The sequence below is a fragment of the Rhyacophila brunnea genome, unplaced genomic scaffold (genome assembly GCF_057557595.1).
Source record: "Rhyacophila brunnea isolate RB1 unplaced genomic scaffold, BYU_Rbru_1.0 scaffold_12, whole genome shotgun sequence".
Classification (NCBI taxonomy): Eukaryota; Metazoa; Arthropoda; class Insecta; order Trichoptera; family Rhyacophilidae; genus Rhyacophila; species Rhyacophila brunnea.
In genome coordinates, this window is record NW_028232774.1 from 7,923,655 (window position 1) to 7,940,049 (window position 16,395).

Sequence of the window (16,395 nt, forward strand, 5' to 3'; positions counted from 1 at the left end):
AACTTTAACTGCCAACGAATGGGTATCTTTGTTCATCATTTATATTAATATTTACTTATATATATTCTTGTGTAATACTACAATGGGCATGAGAGGACTAATGATAGCAATGTAGCGAAACAGAAGTGTAGTTAGTAATATAAGTAAAACGAACACAAACACCCAGACTTTGAGAAAATCACTTAAATATATTATCACCTCACCGGGAATCGACCGGATATGTTTAATGAACGTGGACCACATGGCTTCCTCTATATTTTAATATACATAATTTGGAAACACCTGAGAAGTATGTGTCCAATGACAGTAGTATAGTTAGTAATATAAGTGAAACAATCACAAACACTAAGACTTTCAAGAAAATCCACATAGATAATTTTATATTGTAATATTTTAATACTATTGACCGAAGGTACTTGATGGAATTTGAATTTAAATTCTAATGGATTCAAGCTCTGTACTATTCCATTTAAGTCGTTTTTTGCGACCCGGGTTTCGCCTTTAGGCATCTTCAGGCGTCGTGTACACTCACCAAAGGTAAACACACACTGACAACGAACACTCTTAACTCTACCTTATATAGTAAATCAATACAATAAAATAGGTAAAAACTCCATTATCTACCTATCTAGTCAGAGGTCATAAAAAATACAATAAACAAATTATGAATAGTTGAAGTGTCAGTAAAAAACCTAATTAAAAAAAGTATTTTTTGTGACCTTTGACTAGATAGGTAAGTAATGGAGTTTTTACCTACCTTATTGTATTGATTTACTATATAAGGTAGAGTAAAGAGTGTTCGTTGTCAGTGTGTGTTTACCTTTGGTGAGTGTACACGACGCCTGAATATGCCGAAAGGCAAAACCCGGGTCGCAAAAAATGACTTAAATGGAATAGTACAAAGCTTGAATGCATTAGAATTTAATATATTGTAACCTCATAGAAAATCGAGTCTCGAATAAGCCATGTATTTGTGATGAACCACGTGGCTTTCTCTATATTTTAATATACTTGATTTCGAGACATCTCAGAAGTATGCGCCCTATGACAGTAGTGTAATGAAATCAGGGCTCGAAATGGACCGGAACGCACCGGAGCGCCGTTCCTGTTCGTGAAATCGGTAAAAGTATCGCTCCGTCTCGTTGAATAAATAATTTGACCGTCTGAGCTGGATAGGTCATATAATAGAAAATCTAACACACTTCTTTTTATGAAAAAAAACACACATAATCTTTGTTAACTTTACTATGTAAAATCTTCAGAAAACTGTCGAGCGCTCCGGTTCGTAATTCTTTCCATTTCGAGCGCTGAATGAAATAGAATTGTAGTTAATATCTATTATAAGTGAAACGATCAGAAACACTCAAACATTGATAGAATCACATAAATATATTGTGACTTCACCAAGAATCGAGTCTCGAAGAAGCCATGTATTTGTAATGAACGTTAGCGATGAGGTTTTCTCCATATTTTAATATACACAATTTGGAAACACATCAAACGCATGAAATATTAGAACAAAATCTTGAAAAATCTGGCGATAGACAAGACTCGATCTTGCAGTCACAAGACTCTGTTCAATGTGTTTTACCAATTTAGCCTAATTTAGTAAGAAGAAATTAAATAAATTTCATTAATATTAGTGACTGGCTTTTGTGGCTGGAATCAATGTATTAATCATATATTATACTTATCTTGATTACTAGCCGTCGTCAAGATCTCTCAAAATTTTAGTTTTACTACTACTTGTTCTTGCAAATAGTTTAACAAACTATTTTTTAATCGAAAGATATTTTGTAGTATTTTGAGAATGTAACATTTATTATTGAACATACACAATTTGCAAACATCTAAGAAACATACATATTAAAAAAAATTGCGCCGGTCACGTCATTGAAAATTATTTAGATAACTATGAAAATACAATATATATTTTGGAATTAGTTGACAACTTCCTTCTAAGAAAATGTAACCAGTCTTAGTGGTTAATTAATTAACTAGTTCTTGACAATACGTTTTGCTTTTAATTTCTGTTCTAAAGAATAACTGACATCAACAAAATTCAAGTATTCAGGGTAAATGTGTTAACTGGGTAATTTTCTATAATATACAGTGTATATTAAAATATTTCAGTCAGCTTAATAACACGCACAAACAAATTCCAGACGATATTATTAAAATTTATTGGTGTTATGAACCTTAAATGTGTAAGAACTGTGGCTAGAATTTTCTATAAATTTGATTCTACACATTATTTTTAACCATACTAGACCAAAAACTATTTTTGTACTCTAGTCGAAAGAGGTGTAGGTTTTTTCATACGTATTTTCCATATTTTATTCCAATTACCTGTCAAATAAACTTCTAGGTAATATTTGTTTATAAAATAATAGTGTAAATTTTCCAAAAATAAAATTTCCATTAGTAAAGTAAAAGTTATAATAATAAAAACTTCAAAATAATGAAGCGAATTTATGTTTTTCAACTAGGTAGAAGTTATAATATATATATATATATATAGTATGAAACTATTACATATTCTTTTATCCTGTTACGCCCCAGCATTGAGGCATATGGCAAGCGCAAGTTCGTGCCACTTCCCCCGGTCCATCGCCAACTCTCGCGCCTCCTGCCATGTCAGACCTGCAGCGCGTAGAGGGAGGCCGACAATGGCGACGGCACCCCTTAGGTTATGCCACACATGTCCCTGTCACATTAAGCGTCTCTTTGTGATTACCTTAATCACCTCGGCCTGCTGTGTCCGCTCACAAACTCGAGGGCTTGTAACGCGGTCGTACCTATATACCCTTAAGATTCCTTGACCTAAGAGACCTTGGAAGCTTAGTATGATGCTACCAGCCATACAGGAGAACAGGTTGAACAAACGACATCTGGTCTTGACAGAATACAGCCTTGACTTCCATTCGACTCCAGGCTGGCTGAATGCAACCCGCCATACACATCCAGATTGCAAGTTCACTGGAAATACTAATAACTAATAAATACATCACTATAATAAATATTACCTACAATATTAAATTTAAGTTAATAATTTCATTCTTGCATTTATTTATATTTATAGATAGTCGTAATGTATTATTTATTTGTTAGGTGTGAAAATATTTGATAATTATTATGACTTATTATTTTAAAATGTAATAGCGGCAGTATACATGCATGGATTTACTTGCACCAATAGTGTGTATTTTAAACTATAACGACGACTGTTTACACGTAAAAGTGCTGACTGTCTCTCCAGTCTCATTCGCCAAGAGGGTCAAGAGTAGGGAATCCAATCCTGAGCCAGATTTTTGTACCGTCGTCAAATTGTAATCCCGAAATCCCGGGATTGGTCCCGGGATTGGCATTTTTTCGATTTAATTTTTATATACTTATACAAATTGGTCAACAATAAACCTAGTATAATTAAATTTTATACTATCTACGACATTTTATTGTTAATATTGTGTGCGTTAAATCTTGGAAATACATAGGCTTAAAGGAGTAAATAATGTTTCTTGATTTATTTATTCTATTCATATCATCACACATATCAAATTCATATCACGGATGTTACCAGAATCGTACATATTATGTGGAATTTTTAATTTATGTTAAACTATTTACAAATCTAAACGATTTTCATTTATAAAATTTTGTAGAATCAATATTGTGTGTAGTGTTTACATTTATTATATGAGATTGCTGTTTCTGATAGTAAAGACTTAATAAATGGGTTAGCGAGGTTAAAAAGAGTAGAGTAAATCATGGTTTATGGCCTTTCCTCTTCATAAATCTAATTAGTCAGCCAAATATGAAACTGTCTGACTTTCTCATTTTTATTAATTTATGTGAAAAAATAAAATGAATTGGCAACATATGGGTAATAAATCAAACTTCATTCAAACTCAGTTTATTTCTAATATAGTTATATGTTATTAAAAGTATTTTTTCTGTTATATTTTCGTTTTTATTTTATTTTCCATAAAAATTGATAAAAAAAATAATCCCGAAAGTTTCGGGATTATGTTTACCAATCCCGGGATTCATAGGTATCGAAAATAGTTCAGGATCCCTAGTCTAGAGTAAACGAGACGCGATGTTGTCATTTTATGGTAATAAAATAATTTGACAGGTCGTAAAAATCGGTTAACCTCAAAATTCCACTATCGTTCTACTGCGCAGGCTCAGATCGAAAAAATCCCAACAGTCGCATGAAAATTCAGAAGCTTCCAAACTTTTTTGATTCATGTATGCAATCTTGCAACTGCAGGATAATACATGTTTATCCGTACATTTTCTTGTTATGGCTGCGATAATACTAACTATCAGCGGTAAATACATGCACGTGTAAACCTATATTTTTATCTTACACAACAACTGACAACACTGCGCCAACTGCAGGCGGCAATGTGTATTTTATTAAAACAAAAAAAAAACAGTGCTACCAACATAGTAAATAATATTTCTATATACTTTCCAATTCAACCATAATATTTTTTATTTTGTTAATTGTCAATAATTATTCATGATGGAACTGCATTGTATTGTTGTTTGATTTAATAAAACACATTTTTTGTAGTACTTATTCCACTTTAATAAATAAATTTAGACCGGTTTCGTCCGCCTTGGAGGGACATTTTCAACTGAATACATTTTTAAAAACAGTATTTATCAAAAAAATCAAAAGCGACAGAAATAATATAACAATAGGTACATAAATTATCCGTCCAATAATACCTTCCCAATAACAAATTAATTTAAAATTAATGAGGTTGGACATTAATATTTCATACTACACAGGGGCACTAAACAAATTATTTTAAAATATTATATTAATATCAACAAATAAATTATTTGTTGATATTAATGTTATTTTAATTGTTTCATATTTTGTGTTTTGTTCTTTCACGTTCACGTGTGAGACTACAAGGGGATCTTCATACGACGCATATATTTCATGGTTGTACCTTCCTCGCCACGTCCCATCCTCCTCACATACAGCTCCGAAGACTCTTCTTAATATCTTTCTTTAAAAGATATCCAGCTTCCTCTGATCTTTTTTTGATAAAGCCCAGCATTCAGACCCATAGGTTAATATCGGTCTGATGAGGGCTTTGTATAACTTTATCTTAGTTTTCTTTGAGAGGAGTCTTGATCTGAAGTGTCTCTGTAAACCTTAGTAAGATTTGTTTGCCAGAGTAATCATTCTACTAACTTCTTAGCTGATGTCGTTTTGAGGAGTAATGCGTGATCCCAGATATATGAACTCGTCGACCCTTTCGAACTGATACATGTCAATCGTGAGTGGTTAGCTTGAAGGAGCCTCACTTGCCGAAATGTATTTTGTTTTTTCTTGATGACCTGGAATCCCATTTCTATGGCAGCTCTTTCCAGTGCGATAAATGCCTCTTTTCAATCAAACAACAAATCAACCATAATACAAAAGGGTTATATTGCTCCCTCTGTTATAGTATGCTGACGTCTTTGAAGAGTACTACATTACAGAAACACGTTGCAAATTTTTGCTTTCCTTTTTAAATTGTAGAGTAAATTTATATGAATTTAATTTTCATTTATGTAGCAGCTAATAATATTAAAAAATTGTAAACAACGACACCAAGGTTGCGCGCATTTTTGTGACCTTTAAAAATGAGGGACGGGACGTGCGTGAATTGATTTGTCCTTGTACTTCGTTTCATTATTACTTTTTGTGGCGTAGAAGTGAAAAACAAAATAAACGCCCACAGTAATTAATCCGCACGGAATGTTGGTTGGATATAACCACTATTATTTAGTTCGATATCAACCCGCCCTTTAATGGCGCTCGGATCGCATACGGTGGTGATGCACAACCAGTAGTCTAGGGGCGTATGTAATTAAATAAGTCCGCGGGATTTTAAATGACGACATTGAATGACTCTAAAATACATTCGTTATGTATGTACTCTACAACAGTCGTTCTCACGTGAAATTTAAAGACATTTATTTTGAACATTTTAGTACATATCTATTTATTTAAAAATAATGCAAATGGAAATTCCTCAATACTCCTTTTTTCCAATGCGAACCGCATGGTTGCTTCTAAGTTTACATCTTTCAACTGTCTTCGATATTTGTTTTTTATGAAGTGTATTACACTGAATGATCTTTCATTGTATCTTCTTCTTCCACCTTGTCACGTCCCAACATTGGGGCATAGGGCAAACACAAGTTTGCGCCACTTCCCTCGGTCCATCGCCAACTCTTGCGCCTCCCGCCATGTCAGACCTGGATCACGTAGGTCGCTCCTGTAGTACCGCTGCAGGGTGGGGGAGGGCCGGCTACGGCGACAGAACCCTTAAGGCTGTGCCACAAGGTACGAAGTGTCGTACTGTTTGGCGGTATCCGGAATACGTGTCCCAGCCACAGTATACAGTAATAGGAAAAATCTACAATATTAATAAAGCAATTATTGTTACCTATCAATTCTTTGAATTGACTTTATTCTCAGAAATGGACTATTTCACACATGATCTCATCACAAAAACACATTATGGATCATTTGAGCGTGGAAAGAAATTTAAGACAAGTCATGTGTATTGAACCATTTTCATAATTTTATAAATAAATTGTTGAAATATTATTCTGTAAAGCGCTGGTAGCCGCAGCAAAATCCTCTGGTGGCCGCACATGAGGACCACTGCTCTACAAGCATGACTTAGGTACCAGTAAGCTGTTTTTCTTGGAATCTTGGCAGGTGGTCTGTGTGACCTCTTCAAGGTATCGGCCACACCAGACATCACAAGTGTTATAATATGACAATATTTATTTTGTAGCAAAACATTTTTGTTGACGATACAAAAATAAATAAAAAATCATTATGTACCTACTCTTTAATAAATATTTCATCGTTCAATCAACGAAGTTAAGCAACATTGGGCGCATATATTACTTGGACGGGTGACCTCTCGAGAACACTGCATAACTGTTGGCTTTTCGTTTTTACATTCTTAAACACATTTTCAAAATTTGTTATAGATATTTTTAAAAATTCAAACATCTGTCTATTAGAATGCTCAAAAAATAAAAGCATCCGCCAACGACCATACCATGTTGAAAGCACCGGTTCTCGTCCGATCACCGAAGTTAAGCAACATTGGGCGTGGATAGTACTTGGATGGGTGACCGCTTGGGAACACCGCGTGCCGTTGGCTTTTCTTTTTGCATTCTTTGAGATATTTTTGGATAAACTAAGAGATGTCACGGAGACTTGAAGCTTTCGAGATGTGGCTGTATAGACGCATCCTCAAAATTCCTTGGACTGACCGGGTGACAAATGTTGAAGTTCTCAATCGAATGGGGAAGGACCTAGAAGTTCTACGTAGTATCAAAACCAAGAAACTACAATACCTCGGCCACATTATGAGAGGACAAAAATACAGCATTCCCCAACTTGTCATTCAAGGAAAGATCAATGGGAAGAGTAGCAGAGGACGGCGCCGCATTTCGTGGCTTAAGAACCTCCGTGATTGGTACGAGTGCAGCTCCACCGAACTGTTCCGGGTAGCATACGACAAATATAAGATTGCCTTGATGGTGGCCGACCTCCGCTAGGGGATGGCACAATAAGAAGAAGAGATATTTTTAAAACAATGAAAATATTCTATTAAAGAACTTACACAAATATACTATATGCCTCATTCATTAATTTTGCACTCCGGCTCTAGGATGAAAATTATGTAAGTAATATATTCTAAAAATATATTTTTCATATATTATTATGTATTTATTTATTACTACATATAATAATACAAGGGCATATCATTAATTTGATCTTATTTTATGCGAGGTAATCAGGCAAAGAGGCGTATCAGTGTAGCAAAGAGTGCAAAAAAGTGCAAAGTTATAAAACATATACATACTCAACCAATTAATGTTTCACTAAAAAGGTGTAGGTATTTATTAAAATATGCTACGAATTTTCTTCGCATGTTACATTAAATTTAATCTGTAAGCCCCAATAGGTATATGGCAAGAATTCCCCAGATTATGCACCACTGGCATACGGCATAGTCAACACTAGGGAAATTAGACATACTGTAGGAGTTGATATTGTATTTATTTACCCACTGAAACCATAGATAGTAAAATAATATTTGACTTGGGGGGCTGTTCGATTTTTGAATTTTCACTTATTTTAGAATACCTGCAAAGTATAAATTAGCGAGTGGTTCTATTTGTGTGTTGATAGAATTGAATCCAATTAAGTTTGATTTTTTCGATGCACTCGTGGAGATGTTCTTACAAAAGAAAATCGTACATTGCCCACCTTTGGTTTGGGCAATCCCGATATAAAATCAAATTGGCTGAAAACCACATAATATCAATACGTCGACTAATGAAAGGCTCCGAATGCTTTACGAACTATCAGAAAATGAATATGCATCAAATCTATGTAAATTTTGCTCAAAGCCTATCATATTATATACAAAATTAATAATTGAAACGTACATTAAGTACCTGGGCATTAAAGAGACCCAAGAGCATTAGTAACTATGTTGTATAATGTGCGTTATACATTATAAATAATTGTTTTTATCATTCTGTAAATGGGAAATTGGAGCAACAATATTAATATTAAATCATGCTCATTAGTATTTAAAAGGGTATAAGCAGTGTCGTCCCATATAGGTAGAAAGGCCATGCGTTTATTATAGGTGGTAAATTATAAAGTGACGTTCTCAGGCAAAATGCCGCCCCTAAGCAACGCCACAATGTCGCCCCATTTTTTTATACTTACAGTATTTTTTATCATCCTTTCATGACTCCAATATCTAAGAAATGTGTTGTATGGATACATTACTAACAAAGTACGGAAGTAAACTGGACATCGCGAACCCAACGAAAAAACTACAGCACCGTTAAACCTTTTATGTTAATTAATGCATTTTGTTTACAACCAGTGAGCTGATTTTTTTTAATGGAAGGATATTTTCGTTATTACTGGGTTTATGTAGCTATTGCTATATAGGTATACCTACCAAATGATTCTCCTCGATTTGCCGCCCTTCAAATAGCTGCCGCCCCCAAGCGACGCTCAATCTGGCTACCCCCACGGGACTTCACTGAATACTATTATTACATCTTTTGAAAGTAGTGCCGGTTTTTCATTAAGCGAACGATGTGGTCACTTTGTTAAAAAGTACCGACATCTTAGTTTAAATAAATCATGTATGTCTATGTATGTGTGTGTGTGTACTCTGTAATTACATAATAACAAATCTGTGTAACATCATAATTTTAGAATAACTATGATAAATTTAAAAAAAAAAACATAACTAATCGAATCTAGTCTCACATGACTTACCAATTATTCGCTCATCCTAATAATTGATATTCTATCTTACTATAAACATTACTACATACTTTAATCATAATAATTCCATCATTCTCACCATGTATCCAACCCCCCAAGTTGCAGTTGAACGGGTGGTCTTCAATAAACTCTCGATAAAACGTATATTGTGTGTATTTATGGGGATAAATAAATAATGAATATAATAATGAATCACATTTGATTATTTTATAATATCAATATCCTCTATATTATATAGTTTCATAATAAATCTGGACCTGAGTGAACGATGCAGTTTTTTTAGTCGGTGCTATAAATTAATTTATCTCCTCCTACACTTTTCGTTAACTTCAATAATGAATATTATTATTTGTATGTTAGTGAATGTATGAAAATTACATAGTTTGTACCTAATACGGCAAATCCGTTGTAAACGAGATAAAATATTTATTTTTTCTACCATGTCTGAAAAAGTAAATATTTTACTCCTCAGTTACAACAATTCATCAATAATTCACGTTAAATACTGATGAATATCGTTATATTTCATATGAACAGTTATAATTTTCTTTGTTGATACTATCATTGGTGTAGGTAGACTGTTGAGCTTATATTATCGTAAACAGTCATAAATAACTAACGTTAATTTAGTCATAACAATATTTAAACATCATGATAACCGAGGCATTAAAATCCAATATCCAATCTGTGTTGTGACAGGGTGACACAAATGCCATCGTATTTTCAGAACTTGTTTGTTTGTAATACATGTGTTGTTAATTTCCAATATTATTATCAGCCATATAAGTGAATTTTTATGAAATTTCAGCCGGTAGATTTTCGATTTCTTGGCAAATATTGTCTGAATGGTTTTTCAGAGTAAAGAATTATTTTTAACGTAAGTACAGCTTTTATTCAAATACAAGGAGCAAATTAATTTCATGACTTAGTGGTCAGCATACAATACCAAGATTCAGTTGAACGGTCAGACGCTAATATATCACGAATATTATTGTTGAGTGTTCAGTCCCTCAATATCGGTTATTTTGTTTAATTATATATCCACTAAAGTGTATATTTAACACTTAAAATTTAATATTCAATAAATAATTTCTTTTATTCAACGAATAAAACACAAGATTTGAGAATGTAACATTCTATACACAGAATATATCTACATAATTTGAAAACATCTCATTTACAAAAATCGTTTTGTAGAAAAAAATACGATACCCTACCGGACTTGAACCTGTGTCTGCTGGATTCGCAGCAGTATGCTTTTCCAATTAAGCTACGGGCATCTTACTGAACTACGACAATTTTAACTAGTAATTATTACATGAAATGCTTATAATATTCCTCGGCGCCAGAATGATTTTATAACTACAAGTATTTAGGTTCAACACCCACGGTGGCCGCGCGGCATAAGCGTTGGACTATCACGCCGTGGGTCTCAGGTTCGAATCCTGGGTCTGGCAAGTACACATATTGTTTTTCAATTTGTGTGTGAGTCAGGGTATGGACCTAATAGGTTGAGCAAGTGGCTGACATCCATTTCTCGTAAAAAACAAAATCTGTTAATACAAACCTCTACTCTGTGGAGGCCCATATGATCCTATTAGGATCGGACATGGTCGGAAAAAAAAAATTTAGGTTCAGTAAGTTTCCACACCTATTTCCGTACAATATTGCCGACGTAATGATGAATTTTACATTACTTGCTACATGCATGTCAATAATATAGTGAGGGGCAAAGTTAAAAAAAAAACATACATAATATTATATTTTAATACGATATTCCAAAAATTACTTGTGTACCACACGATACTTGAACATTTTACTACTTATCTGGCTGAATAAAATATGAAAATATCCTAACTAATATAATAACATTAAAACATAATATATCGATTTTATTTATTAAATTACACTTACAATATTATATTTATAAGAATGTTATTAATATAATAATTCATAAAAGACAATTGTTTTTTTTTTTTCACACACAATCATTGTGTATTATGAAAACCTAACGTCGCCGCTTAGGTACCTAAAATTTCTAGAGGTCAAGGAAATTCTTTAAATTTCATAATTTGAAAGCGTTTTATTTGCCATAAATTTCTTTTACAATTTGTGCGCTGTCGAATTGCTACTTGTATTACAAAGTTTACATCAGGATAGTAGTTAGACCAGGTTGACATTCTGTTCACTATGTACTTACATTACACTATGAAATAACCCTTGTCTACGTCGACTGGCTCTTAAATTATTGTCAAATGGACTGAATTTAACAATTCTCTGGTTGCTTAACGAATACCGTCAACCATGTAGTCAATCACAACAGATTCATAAAAACAATTAAATTTGAAAATACACAATAGATAGTACATATTTTTTGAAAACACTTCTGAGAAAATATATTAAAACCAATAGAAAATATCTTTTTGAAAAAAGTCAGACACCCCGCAGGAATCGAACCAGCATCTCTCGGGTTTCGCGCCCACGCACATGGACCACTAAGTTAAAGGTACCATACTTAATTACGACAAATTTTAACTAACGACTCTCTGAAGCGTTTTCTAAATTGAGCTACTATTGGCAATCGGCTTTTGTATTTTAAATCAAAGTAGGTATTACTTTAATTATTAACCGAAGTCACGGATCACTCCAAGATATTTTTGTGTTGTAGTTTCCTTGAACTTGCTAATAATTAAAGTAATACCTTCTTATTTCTTCTCGGACTATTAATCTATTAGAAAATATAATTTTACAGCAACAGATGCCAATAAAATTAACAGTGTTCTCACGTGTACTATTTTTGAGTTTTTATATACTTACCTCTATAATGTATGCTTAATCATTTATTATGTCTCTACGTAACATTAAATTTTACCAAAAATGGCCGAGTTAGTCGCATTCAACACGCTCTCTTCATTAGATTTAACCCAGGTTGATGCAAGACCATGGCCCCCACAAGGGGCGGGCAGACAGGGCTTTAGCCTGCGGGCCCGGGATTAGGGGGGTCCGGCGTGACGCGTTGACCAGTTAAGTGAGATAAACACACACCACAAACTTGCTCTAATAGTAAAAAAAGTCACCTGCGGGCTATTTCATGATATCATTTTAAAATATGCGTTTGTTTGATGTAATTGAATGTGATATTAGGATTGATATAATTAAATGATAATTGTGTATCCTTACTGATCGAGATCAGTCCTTCATAATATGATGCCGAATGCCGACAATTCAGTTCAAGTGGGTTTATTTAAGAATACAAAAAAATCGCTGAAAATACACGGAACGCCCTTAACCCTTAACCTTGTGGAAAACACTTTAACCTTAACGATATGTAGATAGGCCTTCCAAACATCCTGACCTGTGGGCTCGCATCAAAATGTGGTGGCCATGCGCAGGACTAATCACTCAAGAAGTCTTGAGTTTAAATTAGAACACCAATAAAAACACTCCGATTAATAGAGTACAAGTTACTATCATAATGTAAATGTAGCATAATATACATATTACACAGGTAATAATTTGTATGCTTAGTATGGCCTGGTAACGTCGCGGCGCTAGCTGAGTTCGCGTGCGGACCGCTTGGCGCCACTGTATTTATAACTTCCCACTAAAAGATCGCCATGTTTATTTTTTATCGCTGATTAAAAAAACGTCACATCTTCTTGCCGTAAGAAATTTATTATGCAAAGGCATGAATATTATAATATACTCTGTTTTCCATATCATTGAGTAAAAAGAACATATTCATTTGCTTAGATAAGATTCGGAAACGTCAAATGGAATAATCATTATTCATATAGGTACATGTTATAAGAATGACTTTTTTTATATACTAAAATATTCCTTCGTATTACAAAAAAATTGGTTGAATTTCCGCGTCGTATTTATATATAATTATTGTGCATCTAATTTATTTATTTAATTAATATTTTATTAATTTATTAGTCGATTGATATTTCGATAATAGTACCATCATCATAATTACAAAAAAAAATGATTTGACTCTGCGTATTTAAACTCACAGAAAGTGACTGGATTTTCACTCTATGTCAATCCATCAATAGCTAACTTAATTAACTGGTTTGGTTTACGTAGGGTTTAATTAAGTTTTAAAAAGTAACTAACACTATCTTCAGTTTTTAGTTCAATAGAAACAAATTCGTATTACTCACAAAGTTTAGTGTGCACTATTTATGTCGTATCTTAACAGCCTACCTCCACCCTTTGCTACTATTATATATTATATAATTAAATATAACCTAGATTCATTTTATTAATTGAAGTGGTATTTACGTGGTAGAACTCCATTATAATGGTTTTGAAAGAGTTATTTTGGTTCATTCTACTTTAATTGAGTCATTTACGTTAACAGCTATATTGGTCTATAAACCTATTTTCAGAACCATTAGATTCATTTTGTTTAAAGAGTCAAATGTACCCAAATAATAACTATGATGAATAAATATATCAAAAGAGATAGTACCTACATAAAAAATTCCTATGATAAAAAATGTATATTTCTTCATATTGCACATAGAAACCAAAAATTGTAACTTATAATAGTAATATATTGATTGTTAGCCCACTGTCTCTCTCTATCATTCTCATCCTACCTAGAGGATCGTATTCACTGAAACCTGGGGCTAAGGATCGTAAACCGGATACATCGACCGTTGACTTGTCTTTTCCATAGAATGACTTCACCCCTTAGCATTTGGCAGCATGCAATGCTTGTTTCCGTGGAAATCCCTTTATTCATTTTGTCATCTTGAAGAAGATGTCTGACGACAAGGGTGCCTATATTAGGATGTCAGAAGTTTATTGATTGGTAAACTGTTATTGTTTAATTATACAAATAAGACGCGTTTTAACTTATTACTTTATCAAAAAACTACAATGGATCTCAACCATTATGTTATTGCTAAATATGCCAATTAGTCAGGAATATTCTGGTAAAGTGTCATAAATCAGTAAACATGAACTAAAATTTCACTAACAGAATTCCTAAATGGCATATCTTGGGCACCTGAATTTCCGTTTGAAATGCTTACAATCCCTATGTGGATAAGTAGTGGGTATGGCTACGGGCGTCGCGACGCCGGCAAAGTCGAGCCGTACGGGCGTCGCGACGGCCGAAGGCGCCGACCTACAGTGCGGCCGGCTAATAACGCTCAAGTAATGGGGAAAACCAGACAGGCTGTATTCCGCTACTAACACCGGAAAGCTGGTTTACTACGTACCGTTCGCAGTGTTTAGAATTTTAAAGAAGCAGCTTAAAATAACGCTTGGAAAAATCGTTTTGTCTTACTGGTATAAGGCGACTGCAGGAAAAATATATATCGGTATTATTAAAGGAAACATAATAACACAGAAATATAATAGAAATTAAATAAGAACAATAATTTTAGCCCTATTTATTTTCGTAAAGTATCATGGTTTCTCATTCTAATATCTAATTTGGAAAATAACTATTAGGTAGGTATTCAAAGTGAGGAAAATTAGTGAGTAGGTCATATACTCGTATATTTAAAAACTGTAATTGTTATTATTTTTTTAATGTGAAAAAAATATATAATATATTATTTTTGACACTAAAATAGGCCACGAGGGCCAGTGACAGTAGTGTATTTAGTTAAAGAAGAGGAAATTTTGAATTATTTGTAAGTTGTGTTATGTTCATTATGTAAAATAAATATATTTAAATATGACACTCTGTCTATTCTGTACAAAATATCACATTATTCAACATTCTATAAATGATGTCTAGTTCTCAAATGATTCAAAAATTATCATTCCTATGCCAAGACAAAATATTTATATATTTTTAATTTATTGATGTTTGATCAGGCCAAGGCATTCAAATGTAATATGTTTCATATGCAAGAGAAGACAGGTATCCATGGAATATAATTCAAGATTAGGAATAATATAATACTTATTTTTTTTAAAGAAAGCAGTTACTCATTTGGTTGAATCCTTTTTTATCCACACACATACAATATGAGTTCAATTTTCGGTGAGGTCACAATATATTTACGTGATTTCCTCAAAGCTTGTGTGTTTGTAATAATTGTTGCTCTTATATTACTAAATACACAACTGTTTCACTATACTACTATCATTGGGCCCATAGCCTAGCATAGTATTTAAAAACATAACTTTTAATACCTACCGTAATATCCGAATAGACCCGGAAAACGTAAGCCAAGATTTGTAGTGCTTTGTTACAAATGGTAACCATTTGGCTACTAAACGTCAGTTTACTGCCAAACGTAATAAATGTCGTACGTAGAATTAGGATAGGCTATATTGTATTAAGAATGTAAGGCACACGTCCACCCAAGAGGATTTACACATTGATTCGCAATGATTGGACTGTATAGAAAGATACACATTATCGTTGAAAGTTAAGGCAATGGAAGAAGAAAGTGAAGACGTTTTCTAGGTGACTCTGGGTTGTAATGACAATGATGAACGGAAACTAAAATATATATCTTTAATAAGTAGGTAATTACTTTTTTTATTCAACGAATAATTCACAAGATTTAAGAATGTAACACTCTAATTATTGAACATACATAATTGACAACACTTCTGAGAAAATATATTATAACCAATAGAAAAAAAAAATGAATGAAGTAAGACACCCCGAAGGAATCTAACCTGCATCTCTCGGGTTTCGTGCTCATATAACAGGTGAAAGCACTTCAGAGAGTATTATAAGAGCCATTAGTTAAAATTTGTCGTAATTAAGTATGGTACATTTAGCACAATGATCTATGTGCGAGGGCGCGAAACCCGAGAGATGCAGATTCGATTTTTTCTATTTGTTATAATATATTTTCTCAGAAGTGTTTTCAAAAATTATGTATGCTAAAAATATGTCACTTATTTTGTATTGTAGTGAAAGTTAAAAAAAAAATAATTATCCTAATTTTATATAATATATTATTATTTTTTTTATATAAAATTCATATTGTGTGCATTCGGTATGGCGTTCTTGGCATTACTTAATACAGTGGCGCGGAATGAATATGGGT

At 33.1% G+C, this 16,395-nt stretch overlaps 1 protein-coding gene and 1 non-coding gene across 2 annotated transcripts in view; both read left to right on the forward strand.

The window, feature by feature from the left end:
• LOC147077733 (protein Fe65 homolog) overlaps positions 1-16,395 on the forward strand; it is a 345,589-nt gene that overhangs the window by 92,621 nt on the left and 236,573 nt on the right. The gene's annotated exons all lie outside the window — the stretch shown is intronic.
• Positions 7,078-7,196, forward strand: LOC147077734 (5S ribosomal RNA). The gene has a single exon (XR_015069276.1). It is a non-coding gene; the product is annotated as a 5S ribosomal RNA (ribosomal RNA).